The sequence below is a fragment of the Gossypium hirsutum genome, chromosome A08 (genome assembly GCF_007990345.1).
Source record: "Gossypium hirsutum isolate 1008001.06 chromosome A08, Gossypium_hirsutum_v2.1, whole genome shotgun sequence".
Classification (NCBI taxonomy): Eukaryota; Viridiplantae; Streptophyta; class Magnoliopsida; order Malvales; family Malvaceae; genus Gossypium; species Gossypium hirsutum.
The window spans coordinates 16,529,223-16,543,005 of NC_053431.1; the positions used below are offsets into that span (position 1 = coordinate 16,529,223).

At 34.4% G+C, this 13,783-nt stretch overlaps 1 pseudogene; it reads left to right on the plus strand.

The window, feature by feature from the left end:
• Nucleotides 1-2,082: 2,082 nt before the first annotated feature.
• LOC121204982 (uncharacterized) lies at nucleotides 2,083-9,195 on the plus strand (annotated as a pseudogene).
• Nucleotides 9,196-13,783: the final 4,588 nt, after the last annotated feature.

Genomic DNA, 13,783 nt, shown 5'->3' on the forward strand with positions numbered 1-13,783 from the left:
TGGCAACTTCATTAATCGTACATGAAAATAAAAGAGAAAGAGTAAAAAAAAAAAGTTATATGAAAATTAAAGATAAATTTAGAAAGAGAGAAACTAATAAATCCGAACTACCTGTCCATTCTCTTCCTTTCTCCTGTTTGACCATTTGATGTTTGGGGAGGAAGGGAAGCCGAACGGAGGCTCCTTCCTCTTCGTTTCAAAACGGACCTTCCTTCCCTCCTCCCTCCACTTCTTCTAAACGATCAGTTTTTCTTTTATTCCTATGGTTTTTACTTTGATTTGTCTGATACTTTTTTAATTTAATTCAGACTGATAGCTTTTTTTTTCTTTTTTTTTTTCTTTAGGCATCTGAGCCGGTTTGTCCAACAATGAGCTGGGTTTCGGACGGTTAAAAACTAGGTCCACTAAGGATGGTGGACTCCGGTATGGAGCTCCGATCCTCTGATTACGGGTGTCCGTGCGCTAGGCCGTTGATCCTCCCATCGATAGCGCCGTGTGATTGGAGAGTACTTTGGTGCTCCGGGTCTCAGGTCATCCAATGATTCCATTTTTTTTGAGTTCATTTTTTATTTTTATTTTTTTTTTTGGGTTTTGATGTGGGGATTATTTGGTTAATTAGTAAGTGCTGTAAATGCGATAAAGTGGAGACGGTTCTGCAGGGCTTCTGGTCGGGCTAAGAACAGCAATTAAGCCTGCTAAGTTAGGTTCTAAATTCGTGGGGAAAGTTCTTTCCAGCATTCTCAGTATGTTTCTGAAATGACTTCTTTTTAATTATGGCTGGTTTTTGGTTCCTGGTCTTTGTTTAATCGTGTTCAGTTAGATCCTATTGGAACTTGTTCTTTTAGCCAATAATGAAGTGAAGAAATGTTTTTGTCCTGAACTATTTATGGCAAAAACGGATTTTAAAACTTTGTGCAGTTGAATTTTATGGAACAAGGAAATATTACTGTATAATTTGCTGGTAAAATGATGATTTGGTTCCAATCATTGAGTGGAATCTTGGAGTTCATCATGATTTAAATCCTAACTTAAGAGAGTCAATTTGGTAGGAAAATTACTTTTAGGCTGCCTCAGAGAGTCAGCTTTCTGTGTAGTGAGGTCTAACCTCAGTAGTCATGGGAAGGTATTCTGTTGTTGAATTCATTAAGGGAGATCTTCCATCAAGCCACAACCAATCAGCCTCTTTATATTGGTTTTAATACTTCTGGTTGTTTTCATGCTAAAATGATGTGCTTCCACTTCTTATTAATGTTCATATCATCCAGAATCCTACTTAGTCATGTGTGGCACACTATTCACCGTTGGACCAAAGCCATCAGTGCAACTTATGTCTTAAGGATCACAATATTAGCGCTATTTTGTGCAAAGTGAAGCACATAGAGGTATGGATCTTTACATAATTATTTCTTAACCTTTCGTTGTACTTTTTATTGTGTTTATGGAGTGCTGAATTTCTGTTTCCCGATGTAGAGAGATGGAACTTCCATTGCCTTGCTAGAAATTACAGGTGGAAAGGTTTGTCCAGGTTAACGGTAGGACTTACGTAAAAATACTAGTTTGATTCTAAATGCTGGAGATGAATTAATTTTCACTAGTACTGGAGATCATGCTTATGTATCCTTTTCCTTCAACATGGCTTAACAAATTTTTACAGATATGTTATTCTCTGCTCCAAAGGAAGTCTATTTGGCTCCACTTTCATGTTGTTCATAATTGAACTTTGATGCTATATATATTTTCCCATTAATAGATGCTATATTCTTGACGGTTACTTAGATTTTTCAGCAGTTACATGATAATTAGCAGCCAGTTACCATCTTCTAAGCATTTTAGAAGCCAGACTGCTCCTATAAAAGGTATTATTGAGGACGACCAGGGGAACATCTGCTGTTGCTGGGGCAGCAACAATATTGGCTTCTTTGTCACAAAAGAAAATTCTGAGATGTCCACTCTACCTTCTGGTTGTGAGGTGTCAGATGACTGTGTTCCAGAGTTGACATGAAGGACAGTGCTAGTAACACTGATCCAGCAACTGCTTCTTCAAGGGAGAAAACTGTTCCTTCTGTACCGGAAGCTGCTATGGAAACCCTAATCTTGATAGACTTGGATTAGATGATAGTATGGATGCTGACAATACGAAGATCCCAGGGGCAGGTTACTCTTTAAGGCATTATTGCATATCCTTGCTGGTACTTCTACTGACTTTGATTTTAGTGGTAGTATTGCCAAAATTCTAGACGAGCAAAGGGAAATTAGAGAGATGCTTAAGGAATTTGAACCTCCTTCGGGTTTGGTATCAACCAAGCGAAAGCATTTAAAGATAGTTTACGAGACAGGATTCTCAATCCGGACAATATAGACCTCTCTTTTGAAAATTTTCCATATTATTTGAGGTAAATCTGGTGCTTTCTGCTCTTATTTGATTTTGCACTTTTTTTTTATATTTTTTGATGATTCCTTGTTTCTATGTTTTGGGAAAACAATTTTGAATTATTGCTTTTACTTATTTTTATATCAACATTTCCACAAATTGCAAGTCCATGTATTATTTATGCAGTGAAAGTTGTACTGAGTTAACTGCCTATATTACTGGATTTGGAGCATTGGTGAAGTTTAGTTAATTTTACTTGAAACTTCCATTGTGACAGTGATACAACAAAGAATGTTTTGATAGCCTCAACCTATGTGCATTTGAAGTGTAGTAAATTTGCAAAGTATGCCTCAGACCTTCCTACCATGAGTCCTCGTATATTGTTATCTGGTCCTGCAGGTTTGGTTGCTGTTTTCTGTTAATTTTCCATTTAAATATTGTTGGACGTTCTAATTCCTGATGAGAGTACTTTGCTATGTATAGGCTCAGAAATATATCAGGAGACATTGGTTAAGGCACTTGCAAAACATTTTGGTGCTGGATTGCTAGTTGTCGATTCTCTTCTGTTGCCTGGAGTATGCTTCTTTCACTCCTCAACTTGTTTTGATTTTTTCCTCCAATTGCATGTTAAATGGGCCGGATTGGTTTGAAATTTGCAGTTTTTGCTTTCTACTTAATTTTACCCGTATCATTCCTTTGGAAATCTTGTGCCTGTGGTTATTCTTCAATATTCTATGGATCAGGGGAAATTTTTTGGAGTCTATAATATGGTTCGACATTAGAACTCTTGCATCACCAAGCATGTAAAACACTAAAGTTCCTTTTCAATTTGAAAGCAAATTGTGTCAAATTCTTGATGAATGTTCCTTAGAAAAGTTGTGTTTTAAATGTTCCTTGAGCTAGGTATTTGTTTGAGTCCTTTTTACTTTCTTGTGGTTGCAAAAGTTTCTTTCTTGTTTACTTTCTCATTTTCTAAATGTCTGAACATTTTTGTGGCATCTTATGTTCTATTATTTTCCTTCCCGACATAACTAGGGATCAACATCAAAAGATGTTGATGCTGTGAAAGAAACTTCAAGGGCTGAAAAGGTTACTGTATTTGCCAAAAGAGCTGCACACCCTGCTGCTTTGCAGCAGAAGAGACCAACTTCTAGTGTTGAAGCTGATATAACTGGTGGTTCTTCACTGGGCTCCCAAGCTTTGCCAAAGCAGGAAGTATCTACTGCAACATCTAAAAACTATACATTTAAGAAAGGTATGGCATTTCTTTGGAATGATACTGGAGAGTTGGCTTTGTTATTTTATTATGCCTTAGCTTCCTAAACTGTTAATTTGTTGATGGAACATCACCTACTTCTAAATGAAATTTATTTGAAAATTTTAGGTGATAGGGTTAAGTTTGTAGGTTCCGCATTGCCATCTGGATTTTCTTCTCTAGAACCTGCTTTAAGGTATATTTGTGTCATCTTTATATCCTACAGCTTTGATTTGCCAGGGTCAGTTTTCCCTTTAGTAGCAAGTACACATGTAATTTCTCTAGGGCCAAACTTCATAAAATGCATTCATTATGTTCTGCAAAAGGTTGAGTAGTTCTTGTGTGTAGGGGACCGATGATTGGTTTTCGGGGCAAAGTAGTCCTTGCATTTGAAGAAAATGGTTCCTCCAAAATTGGGGTCAGGTTTGACAGATCTATTCCAGAAGGAAATGATCTTGGTGGGCTTTGTGAAGAAGATCATGGGTTCTTCTGTTCTGGTGAGCTCTTCAGCTCATTTCTTGCAACGATTTAATTATGAGTCATTGTTGACTTGTATCCTTCTTACCCGCTGTGTTTTCACTCTATAGCCAGCTCACTTCGCTTGGAGTGTTCTGGAGGTGACGATGTTGACAAGCTGGCTGTTAATGAACTTTTTGAGGTCCATGTCATTGATTAATTACTGCAGAGCATTGGTTTATCATGCTCATATTTTAAAGTATATATTTCTGAATTGTCTCACTTCTACAGGTTACATTGAATGAAAGCAAAAGCGGTCCATTGATATTGTTTGTGAAAGACATAGAGAAGTCTGTGGCTGGAAATACAGATGTGTATGCTTCCTTGAAGAGTAAGGTTGAGAATTTGCCTGCGAATGTTGTAGTAATTGGTTCTCACACCCAGATGGATAGTCGTAAGGAAAAAGTAGGAACATAATGTTTTTTGTTCAGCTCTGCTTTTTCTTTGATGATGTATGCAGCATCTTTAAGCGTTCAATTTTGCAATTTTTTGTTTCTGCAGTCTCATCCTGGTGGCCTTTTGTTCACAAAGTTTGGAGTCAACCAGACTGCTTTACTTGATCTTGCATTTCCGGTATGTCAAGAATCGAGAATTTTTCTTTTGCCTTGTATTTCTTTTCCAACTGTCTTAGTGATCTCTAACTCTCTACATGTGTTGACCTTCAGTACGAGCATGTTTGATTATATGTTTACTTTTCTAGGTTTATACTTTGAATTTGAATGCTCTGAGTTTTTCTGAAACTTTGACATGACTGCCATCTAAAAACGTTTAGATATTTCCTCACTTGAATTTACTATGATTCATCGCACACCTAGCTATTATAATGGGTAGTTTTTCCAGTTTTGTTACCTAGGTGACTGTTCCTAGAGAGTGTCCTATGTGTTGCACTAACTTCCTTAGTACATTGCTATTTGGCAGTTGCCTATTTTTCTCGCTTTGTAATTATAACAACACACCTAATATGACTGTCAAACCTTATGCAGGATAATTTTGGTAAACTTCATGAGAGGAGCAAAGAAACACCTAAAACCATGAAACAAGTTACTCGGCTTTTTCCTAACAAAGTGACAATCCAGTTGCCTCAGGTGGGTCATGTCAGTTTCTGCATCAGTTATCCTGGTATGATTATTGAAATATTTAATTTAATATTCCTGAATCATGTTAGGATGAAGTTTTACTTTTAGACTGGAAGCAGCAACTGGAGCGTGACGCTGAAACTCTTAAAGCTCAGTCAAACACTGTTAGCATTCGCTCAGTGAGTATCGCTTAATTGTGCTTTGTTTTTTCCATGCGCTTTTTGTTTCTGCCTGTTGGTAGGAGCTTCAGTACATTGCCTGAAAGTGGCTTATGTACCTGACCTTTTGTAAAACCTTCTTGTAAGTGTAGGATTATTAACCTAATGTGACAAGAAACCGTAAGAAAGCTGAAGAATATAAACACTTCACCTTCCCCCAACCCATTCTCCCTCTCCAAACAGATAGAAGTTCCCTTTAATGTCCTTATACTTTGAAGTTGATAAACAGTATATTTGAAAATTTGAGGTACAAGTCTGTTTTTGGAAATCTTTTTAACCGATCCGTCCTATCAGATTCTCCATCAAAATGGTTTGGATTGCCCTGATCTTGAAACACTTTGCATTAAGGATCAAACTCTTACAAATGAGAGTAAGTATTCTTGAGCTCCGTACTATATACCAACTGCATAACAAGTTTATCTTCATGTCTTAATTTATAGTACCTTTTTTACCATGTAATATACGAAAGATTTCCAGGGCTTCTTTTTGAAAATTTCATAAGTCATCTATATTGAAGGTTGTTAAATATGTAAAACATTTTCCTCTGAGATCCCAACAAACAGGATTATACCTTTGGAAAGGAGTTAGTAGCAAAATCTTGTACCTGTTTGTACTTCAGTGTAACTAATCCATTTACCTTTCTAATATTGTAGGTGTGGGGAAAGTTGTTGGCTGGGCCCTAAGCCATCAGTTTATGTATTCTTCTGGAGTATTGTTGAAAGATGCTAAACTTGTAGTTTCAACTGAAAGGTTTGTACTCCATTTATTGCGGTGTATATCTCTGAAATGTTAACAGAAGCTTGGATTTTGGAGCTAAATGTCTCTGCATTTTATTTTAGTGCAAACTTTTTTATAAATTCTCTATTGCAGCATTAAGTATGGTCTGGACATTTTGCAAGGCATTCAAAGTGAAAGCAAAACTTTGAAGAAATCACTCAAGGTATGGTTGTCTTCCTTCTGTTGGGTTCTATGTGTAGTTGTTACCCTGATACGGTTATCAGTTATCGCTCTTGTTAGAAAGTTAATATTCTATTAAACTACATTTATTTTTCTTAATTCCAGGATGTGGTCACTGAGAATGAATTTGAAAAGAAACTTCTTGCTGATGTTATTCCACCAAGTGATATTGGGGTTAGTTTTGATGATATTGGAGCCCTTGAAAATGTCAAAGACACCTTGAAGGAATTGGTGATGCTTCCCCTTCAAAGGCCCGAATTGTTTTGCAAGGACAGTTGACGAAGGTAGGTCTAACATGTAGTTTTGCTTTATTATATGTTACCTGGAATTGTGCATTTTCAAAGTAAACCCTGTTTTGTTATTTTGCAGCCTCTAAAGGAATATTGCTTTTTGGCCTCCTGGTACTGGTAAACGATGCTTGCCAAGGCTGTTGCAACTGAAGCTGGTGCAAACTTTATTAACATATCAATGTCCAGCATTACTTCAAAGGTATTTTAACTGCATAGAAACTATGTCATGCACCATCTCTGTTAGATGGTTTCTGTTTGGTACATGTATGACTTATTTTCATGTCTTGCAGTGGTTTGGTGAAGGAGAGAAGTATGTTAAAGCTGTTTTCTCTCTGGCCAGTAAAATTGCACCAAGTGTTATTTTTGTTGATGAGGTTTGTTCAACCTATATATATATATTTTCCGTTTCTTGTCTGTTTTGTGTTCTCTGAAGATTAGTTGTTGATATTTTATTGTTTTTCTTGTATTGTTTTCATCTTCTTCCTGTTTATTGAATAGGATGTGTAATTTTAGTGACTTGGGTGGTTATTTTAGGTTGATAGCATGTTAGGAAGAAGGGAGAATCCAGGTGAACATGAGGCTATGCGTAAAATGAAGAATGAATTTATGGTAAATTGGGATGGCCTTCGTACAAAGGACAAAGAACGAGTATTGGTTCTTGCTGCCACAAATCGGCCATTTGACCTTGACGAGGCAGTCATCCGGAGGCTTCCTCGAAGGTAACTTGCATGTGTTGTTTTGTTGAGTCGCTCTAGTCTGACCTTACAAGGTGTACTGTTAACCCTGTTAAATGTTGTGCAGATTGATGGTTAATTTGCCAGATGCTCCAAATAGAGAAAAGATTTTGAGAGTTATATTAGCCAAAGAGGAATTGTCACCCAATGTTGATTTGGAAGCTATTGCAAATATGACTGATGGATACTCTGGAAGTGACTTGAAGGTTACCTTTCTATCTTTTTCACTTGATTTCATCGTTTTGAAATTGTAAGGGGATGTTGTGAACCAAAGAAGAGAAAAAGTAGTTCAATTGCGAATCACATGCTAATAATACATTGAACAAGCTAGCTCATTTTCCCTTACAGCTAAATATTGATTCTTAACGAGTTCTCATCTGTATTAGGGTGTCATGTTAACTGTTTTTTAACCCCCTCTCTCCCCCCTTTGCTTTTCTAAAATAAGATTCTAATTCAACGATATTAGTAAGGCTTCTCTATTCCTGTTGACTGAGTTTTCTTGTAAATTTTATTCAGAGCCACATTGAAGCTTTTAAATGGGTTAAGTTGCTTTTTCTTTTACCTATTTATATTTCCCTAATGTAAATTTCATATTGCAGAACCTTTGTGTGACTGCTGCACATTGTCCCATAAGAGAAATTTTGGAAAAGGAAAAGAAGGTCAGTCTCTAATATTTTAGCTTTATAGGTTCTATGATATGTTTGCGGCTATGAGCATATAAACTTATGATAGTTTTGCAAATGGTGCTAAAAGGTGGTGGATCTGTATCATGATGCTACTTTATTGATGGTGTCTATTATTAGTTGCGTATTTTGATTAGTCGTGTTCTATGCAATTGTGTGGGGTTGGTGCCAGACTACCTTGTTCTGATATGTCAAGAAGATGATAAATATTTAAGGGTGGAGTTTGGACTGATAATTGTACCCCTTACTCTGATCTATTGCATACCTTTTTATATGAAAGTTCACTTGCATGAGTACATACTGATATAACATGCAATTTCAGGAGAGAGCGTTGGCTGCGGCTGAGAGTAGACCTTTGCCTTCCTTGTATAGCAGTGCTGACATTCGTTCTCTGAAAATGGATGATTTTAAATATGCACATGAGCAGGTAACATGGTCATAAATCATTTATATATTTAGATTTTATTGTTTCTATCATCCGTTGAAGTCTGAGAAATGTAATTTTCCCCTATATTTGCTTGGCATGTGAGGGAGCTTTTAGCTTATATTAAGACATTTTATTTGGAATGCAAAAATTGTGTATGTTTTAAAGGAAGTATGTTTTGAGAAAGAAAAAGGTCTGCTAATATATAGTTATGTTTGATTTGATTGGTTATAATGGTCAGGTGTGTGCAAGTGTGTCATCAGAGTCTACAAATATGAATGAGCTTCTTCAATGGAATGAGTTATATGGAGAAGGTGGATCAAGAAAGAAAAAACAACTAAGCTACTTCATGTAGAAGAGAGGTATCTTTATTTATTTATAGCCATTCCTTTTTCCCATTTCATTCTTGGATGTCACCATAAAAGGTGGCCAAGTTGAGAAATCTGTTTGAGGAATCCAATTTGCAGGTCCCAGCTTCCTTGTGTATATAGGTTTTCATAATTTTCAGGGTCTTGATGTTAGCAGTTTTAGAATGTTTATCGAGCAGGTTTACTTTGTTAAAAGCATTTTTCCTTTCTCTTTTGCTTATTTCCTCAAGTGACACCTAACTTCTCTGCCTGTACAGAAAAGTAACAAATTGAGCAATGAAGTAATTCTTTGTAATTTTATAACTGTGATGCCAGTCCTTGGAAATGATATATAAATATAGGTGGTTTTTGGGTTTAGGTTTGGAGAGCCAGCTGAAGGTTTTTCATGGTTGGCTGTAAAAAATTGGTAAACCATACAAATGGTCACCCACTATGCCTGTGTTCTTGTTTTGGTCATCTAACTTTAAAAATTTTCAATTTAAGAACTAGCATTATGGAAAGCCTTTTTGTAACTGGTATAATAACACATTTAATCTTCAATACTTACACATTTTACTATTAATTTGATCTTAATTCTAAATAATTTAATAAATTTAACCTTTTATATTTATAAATTCTATCAATTTAGTCCTAAAACACATCATCATAAATAGAAATGATGATAAAAACAACAAAAAATTTAATTGGGCAAGGTCTCGTTGTTTTTGGGTGGGTAATTGATTATTTTTTCATTTATTTTTTCCAGCTGAGAAAATTGGCAGTCTTCCTTTTTGTTGAAGCATAATGGAAAATTATTAATTTTCAAAATTAAAAGAGTGCAATTATCAAATCTTTCGTGTTGTGACTAAAGAAAATCATAACATATGAATTAAATGAGAATGAGACAAAAACAATCGCATTGATGATAGATCACATTCATTTGGAGCCTAATTTAAATCTCGGTGTCAATCCTAAATTCACTTGTAATCTTTGCATTCATTTGGATACTAATTTGAAATCAATACTTGATCTGTCTCGGTATCAATCCTATCTCTTTACTCGTAATATTTGCTTCTCGTCTAGGTGTGGTATTCATTGAATATCCTTCACATTTGCACCAACAAAATAAAACTTATTTTTTATTCAAAAAAAAAAAAAACCAGAAGAAGAAAGAAAGGTCGTCAATGTTCTTATAATTCAAGCCTCCAAATTTGGTGAGCAGTGCGGCAATGGTATGGGTGTATCCATCGAGAAAGGTTGAAGCCTCACTCCTCCGCAATCACTTCCTTAATTCATATATATGGACTTAACCTTTTTATTCAATAGTAGCAACCATCCTAATTTCAAACATTATCCATCATCACTTTCTTTTTGCTAATAAATTGGAGAAAAAAAAAAGAGCAATGAAAAAGTATTATTATTCTAGTTTTTTTTTTTTTAAAAATAGAAACATAAGCACAATGTTCTTTTTGTACTTAATCAATTTTGAGAGGTTCTCAAAGAATTTCTTATCCCTTCATTCCTTTGCAACGTCCACATTTCATTCCCGATGCGTTTTGGTTGCTTCAAGTTCGGTTTCATGAGATGATTTCAATCTGATGAAAAAAATATTTTCTCGATGTGCTTCAACAATAAGGAGACTACCAATTCTCTCAGTTGAAAAAAATGAAAAAAAAAACACCAATTCCTCAGCAGAAAACGACACCTTACATTTTCCAATTAAATTTTTTGTTGTTTTTATAATTTTGATTTATGATGAAGATGTATTTAAGGACTAAATTGATAGAAATTATAAATGTGAAAGACTAAATTTGTTGAATTATTTAGTATTAGGATCAAATTGATAGAATGTGTAAGTATTAAGGACTAAATGTGTTATTATGCTAGTTAGAAAAAGGCTTACTGTTATTAATTTAATGGAAGGTGAACGAATTCAAATGCTAATGCCTAAATTGAAAAATTTTAAAGTTGAGTAACCAAAACAGAAATATGGAGATAATTGAGTGACGGTAAACATTGTGTTGTAATGGCATTGACGCTTGCAACCGCATGGATGATTTGGTATATATGAATTGATTATGTTGGATAAATTAGTATTGATTTTTTAGTTGGATTGTTGTTATAGTTTTTGTGTTGGATTTTTTAGCACAAGTTGATTAAAGAATTTATTTATTATTATTACTAAATTTTATTTTTTTGGTATAAAAATAATCTAAATCCAGATTATTCTTAAAAAAAAGTGAATGCGCAACTACAGATTCTACTATTATTACTAAATTTTAGTACCACGCCGTATGGTATATAATATTATAGTAAATTAGTTCATTTGAAGAAAATTATGATCCTTTCTTTTAAGCATAGAAATGATATGAAGTTTAGGTGGAGGCCACGGAATAATATTGTTGAAATATGAAAGGGTAGCAACAGTGTAGTGAGATTTACATTTTTCACATTAATGTTGAATAAGGAATTGATGCAATTTTGGAGATTTTTGAGGCATTAGTTGGTTTATGTAACATCCTTCATCTGGTTTGGTCGTCAGACTCGAGTGATAAGATGCTACGACAATTAACAAAATAGTTACACGCAATTCATAAATAAAAAATTAATTAAACATTGATTACCTACATACATTCACATAAATCATGCTTTGCAAACAAAATCGAGTATAAATTGAGCTTACGAAAGTTATAGAGTTGACTCGGCATCAAACAAGAATCATTTTGAAACTTTTATAAAAAAGAAGGAAAGTTGTGCAAAATAAAAGTCACACAATTGTGTGACATGCTGTAACTGTGTGGAACTGGAGTCACACAGTCGTGTATCCAGACTGTGTAACTTACTATGGTCCTGTGGGTCAAAAATGCAATTATTCAATAAAAATCATATGTCTATGTGGCTAGACCATGTAACAAACTGAGGCCGTGTGAAAATTTAATGGCCAAAACTACAATATTCACATGGACGTGTGGTTAGCCCGTGTGACAATCGGGAACTGTGTGCTTCTTATTCATCCTATATTTCAATGGCACACAACTGTGTCACTAACTTGTGTGTAACACACAGCCATATGGTACAAAGAGTGTCATTTAGGCCTATTTCATGCCAACTACATCCAAGGCCAAATCTATGTTCATTTGCACAATTTTACCTACTCAAAAACCTGCATAAATTCAATAGGACATCTACCAACTCATCACATTCATATCACATTCAATAATAAACCAATATGCCTAACATGGCACCCAAAACAATCAACAAGTCATGAATCAATCTAACCTTTCAAGCATCACAACAAATTATATTACCCAAATCGCATATCACTTATTCACTATTTAAGCTATTAAACATACATGCCTGATTCACTCATCAAGAACACCATCCAATATGCATATTCAATTCATTCACATCTGACCATTTCATGTCTATTATGAAGTCAAACATTTCCCTTACCTATTCATGGTAATATTAGCATACTATTTTATTTATCGAAATCACATATATCATTTGGCCATTTCACTACCAAACATTAACACAAAATATTTAACATTCACAAGGTTCAGATTATTATCAATCAACTAAGACATGTGCATATACAATACCAAAATACCAAAGTACCAAACCATCATCCAAAAATATAACATTGTATAATCAAAAGATTCCCTTAGGTACATGCCATTAACTAACAGGAGACATCACCAACTTTTTGAGTTCAAGATCGTAGATGAATGCTGATATCGACGAGCGTATAAGATCAAAACCTAACCTGTGCATGAAAAACAAAATCGTACGCTGAGTATAACTCAGTGGTATTTCTATAATCTAAATATCAAATCATATTGTAAATCATACAAAGCAATGAATTGAATATCATAAGGTGCATATATCATTCAATCATTAACTATGCTATTTTATCATATTTACAACCATTTCATCATATAATGCATTTATACCATATTTGATATCACAAGTATATTGTCACATTTCTATTTTAATTTCGAGTTTCCAATATCAATGATCGTCATAAATCTTTATCCCAATTCATTTTGAAATTCATTATTTTTTTTTACATTTTCAACTCCCTGTTGATTTAACTCGAACTCAGACGGATACACGGATTCAACCAATCACACTAGTTTGGCACCTAATGCATATTGGATAAATCCAAAATAGTAAGTTGTCAGTATAACCAAAAAATAGGTGTGCCTAGCACTCCTTGACACATAGTCATAAAAGCTCTAAACTCTTCCTATCCTATGAAATGCCAATTATACTCGGTCTTGCTTGAACAGTTAATAGGGTAACTATTTCTCAATTCCATTGATAAGCCAATATCTCAATTCAATAACATATGTTCATTAGCAAATCATCAATACATATATATATCAATATAATTCATCTAATTTCATATTCAATTTCACATTTACATCATTATACAAAAATCTCAAATCTATTCAATTTAATCCTTACCGTAAACAACAAATCAATTCAAATCAATTCAGCTCAATTCATCAATTTCAACTCACCTTATGATCTAACCAAGCTATACAATTCATAATTTCAGCAACTGAAATATTTTCGGATTATAGAAACACAAACCGTAAACTTTGAGCTATTCGTTGACGACTTTGTCCTTTCCTTTCTTTTTCGAGGAATCCAAGTCGACGTTAGCTACGGATTAACGAAAACAAAACAATTCATCAATACAAAATCAAATTCACACTCAATTGTAAATTTATACCTGTTTTACATTTTATTCAATTTAGTCCCTGAAACCGGGACTAACATAACTTTCAATCTAAAACTCATATTTTCAATATGATTTCACTATAGTCCATTTAGAACCTTTAATTTATCAAATTTGCCACAAATTTCAAAATTTTTTCATTTTAGTCCCTATAGTATAAAACTA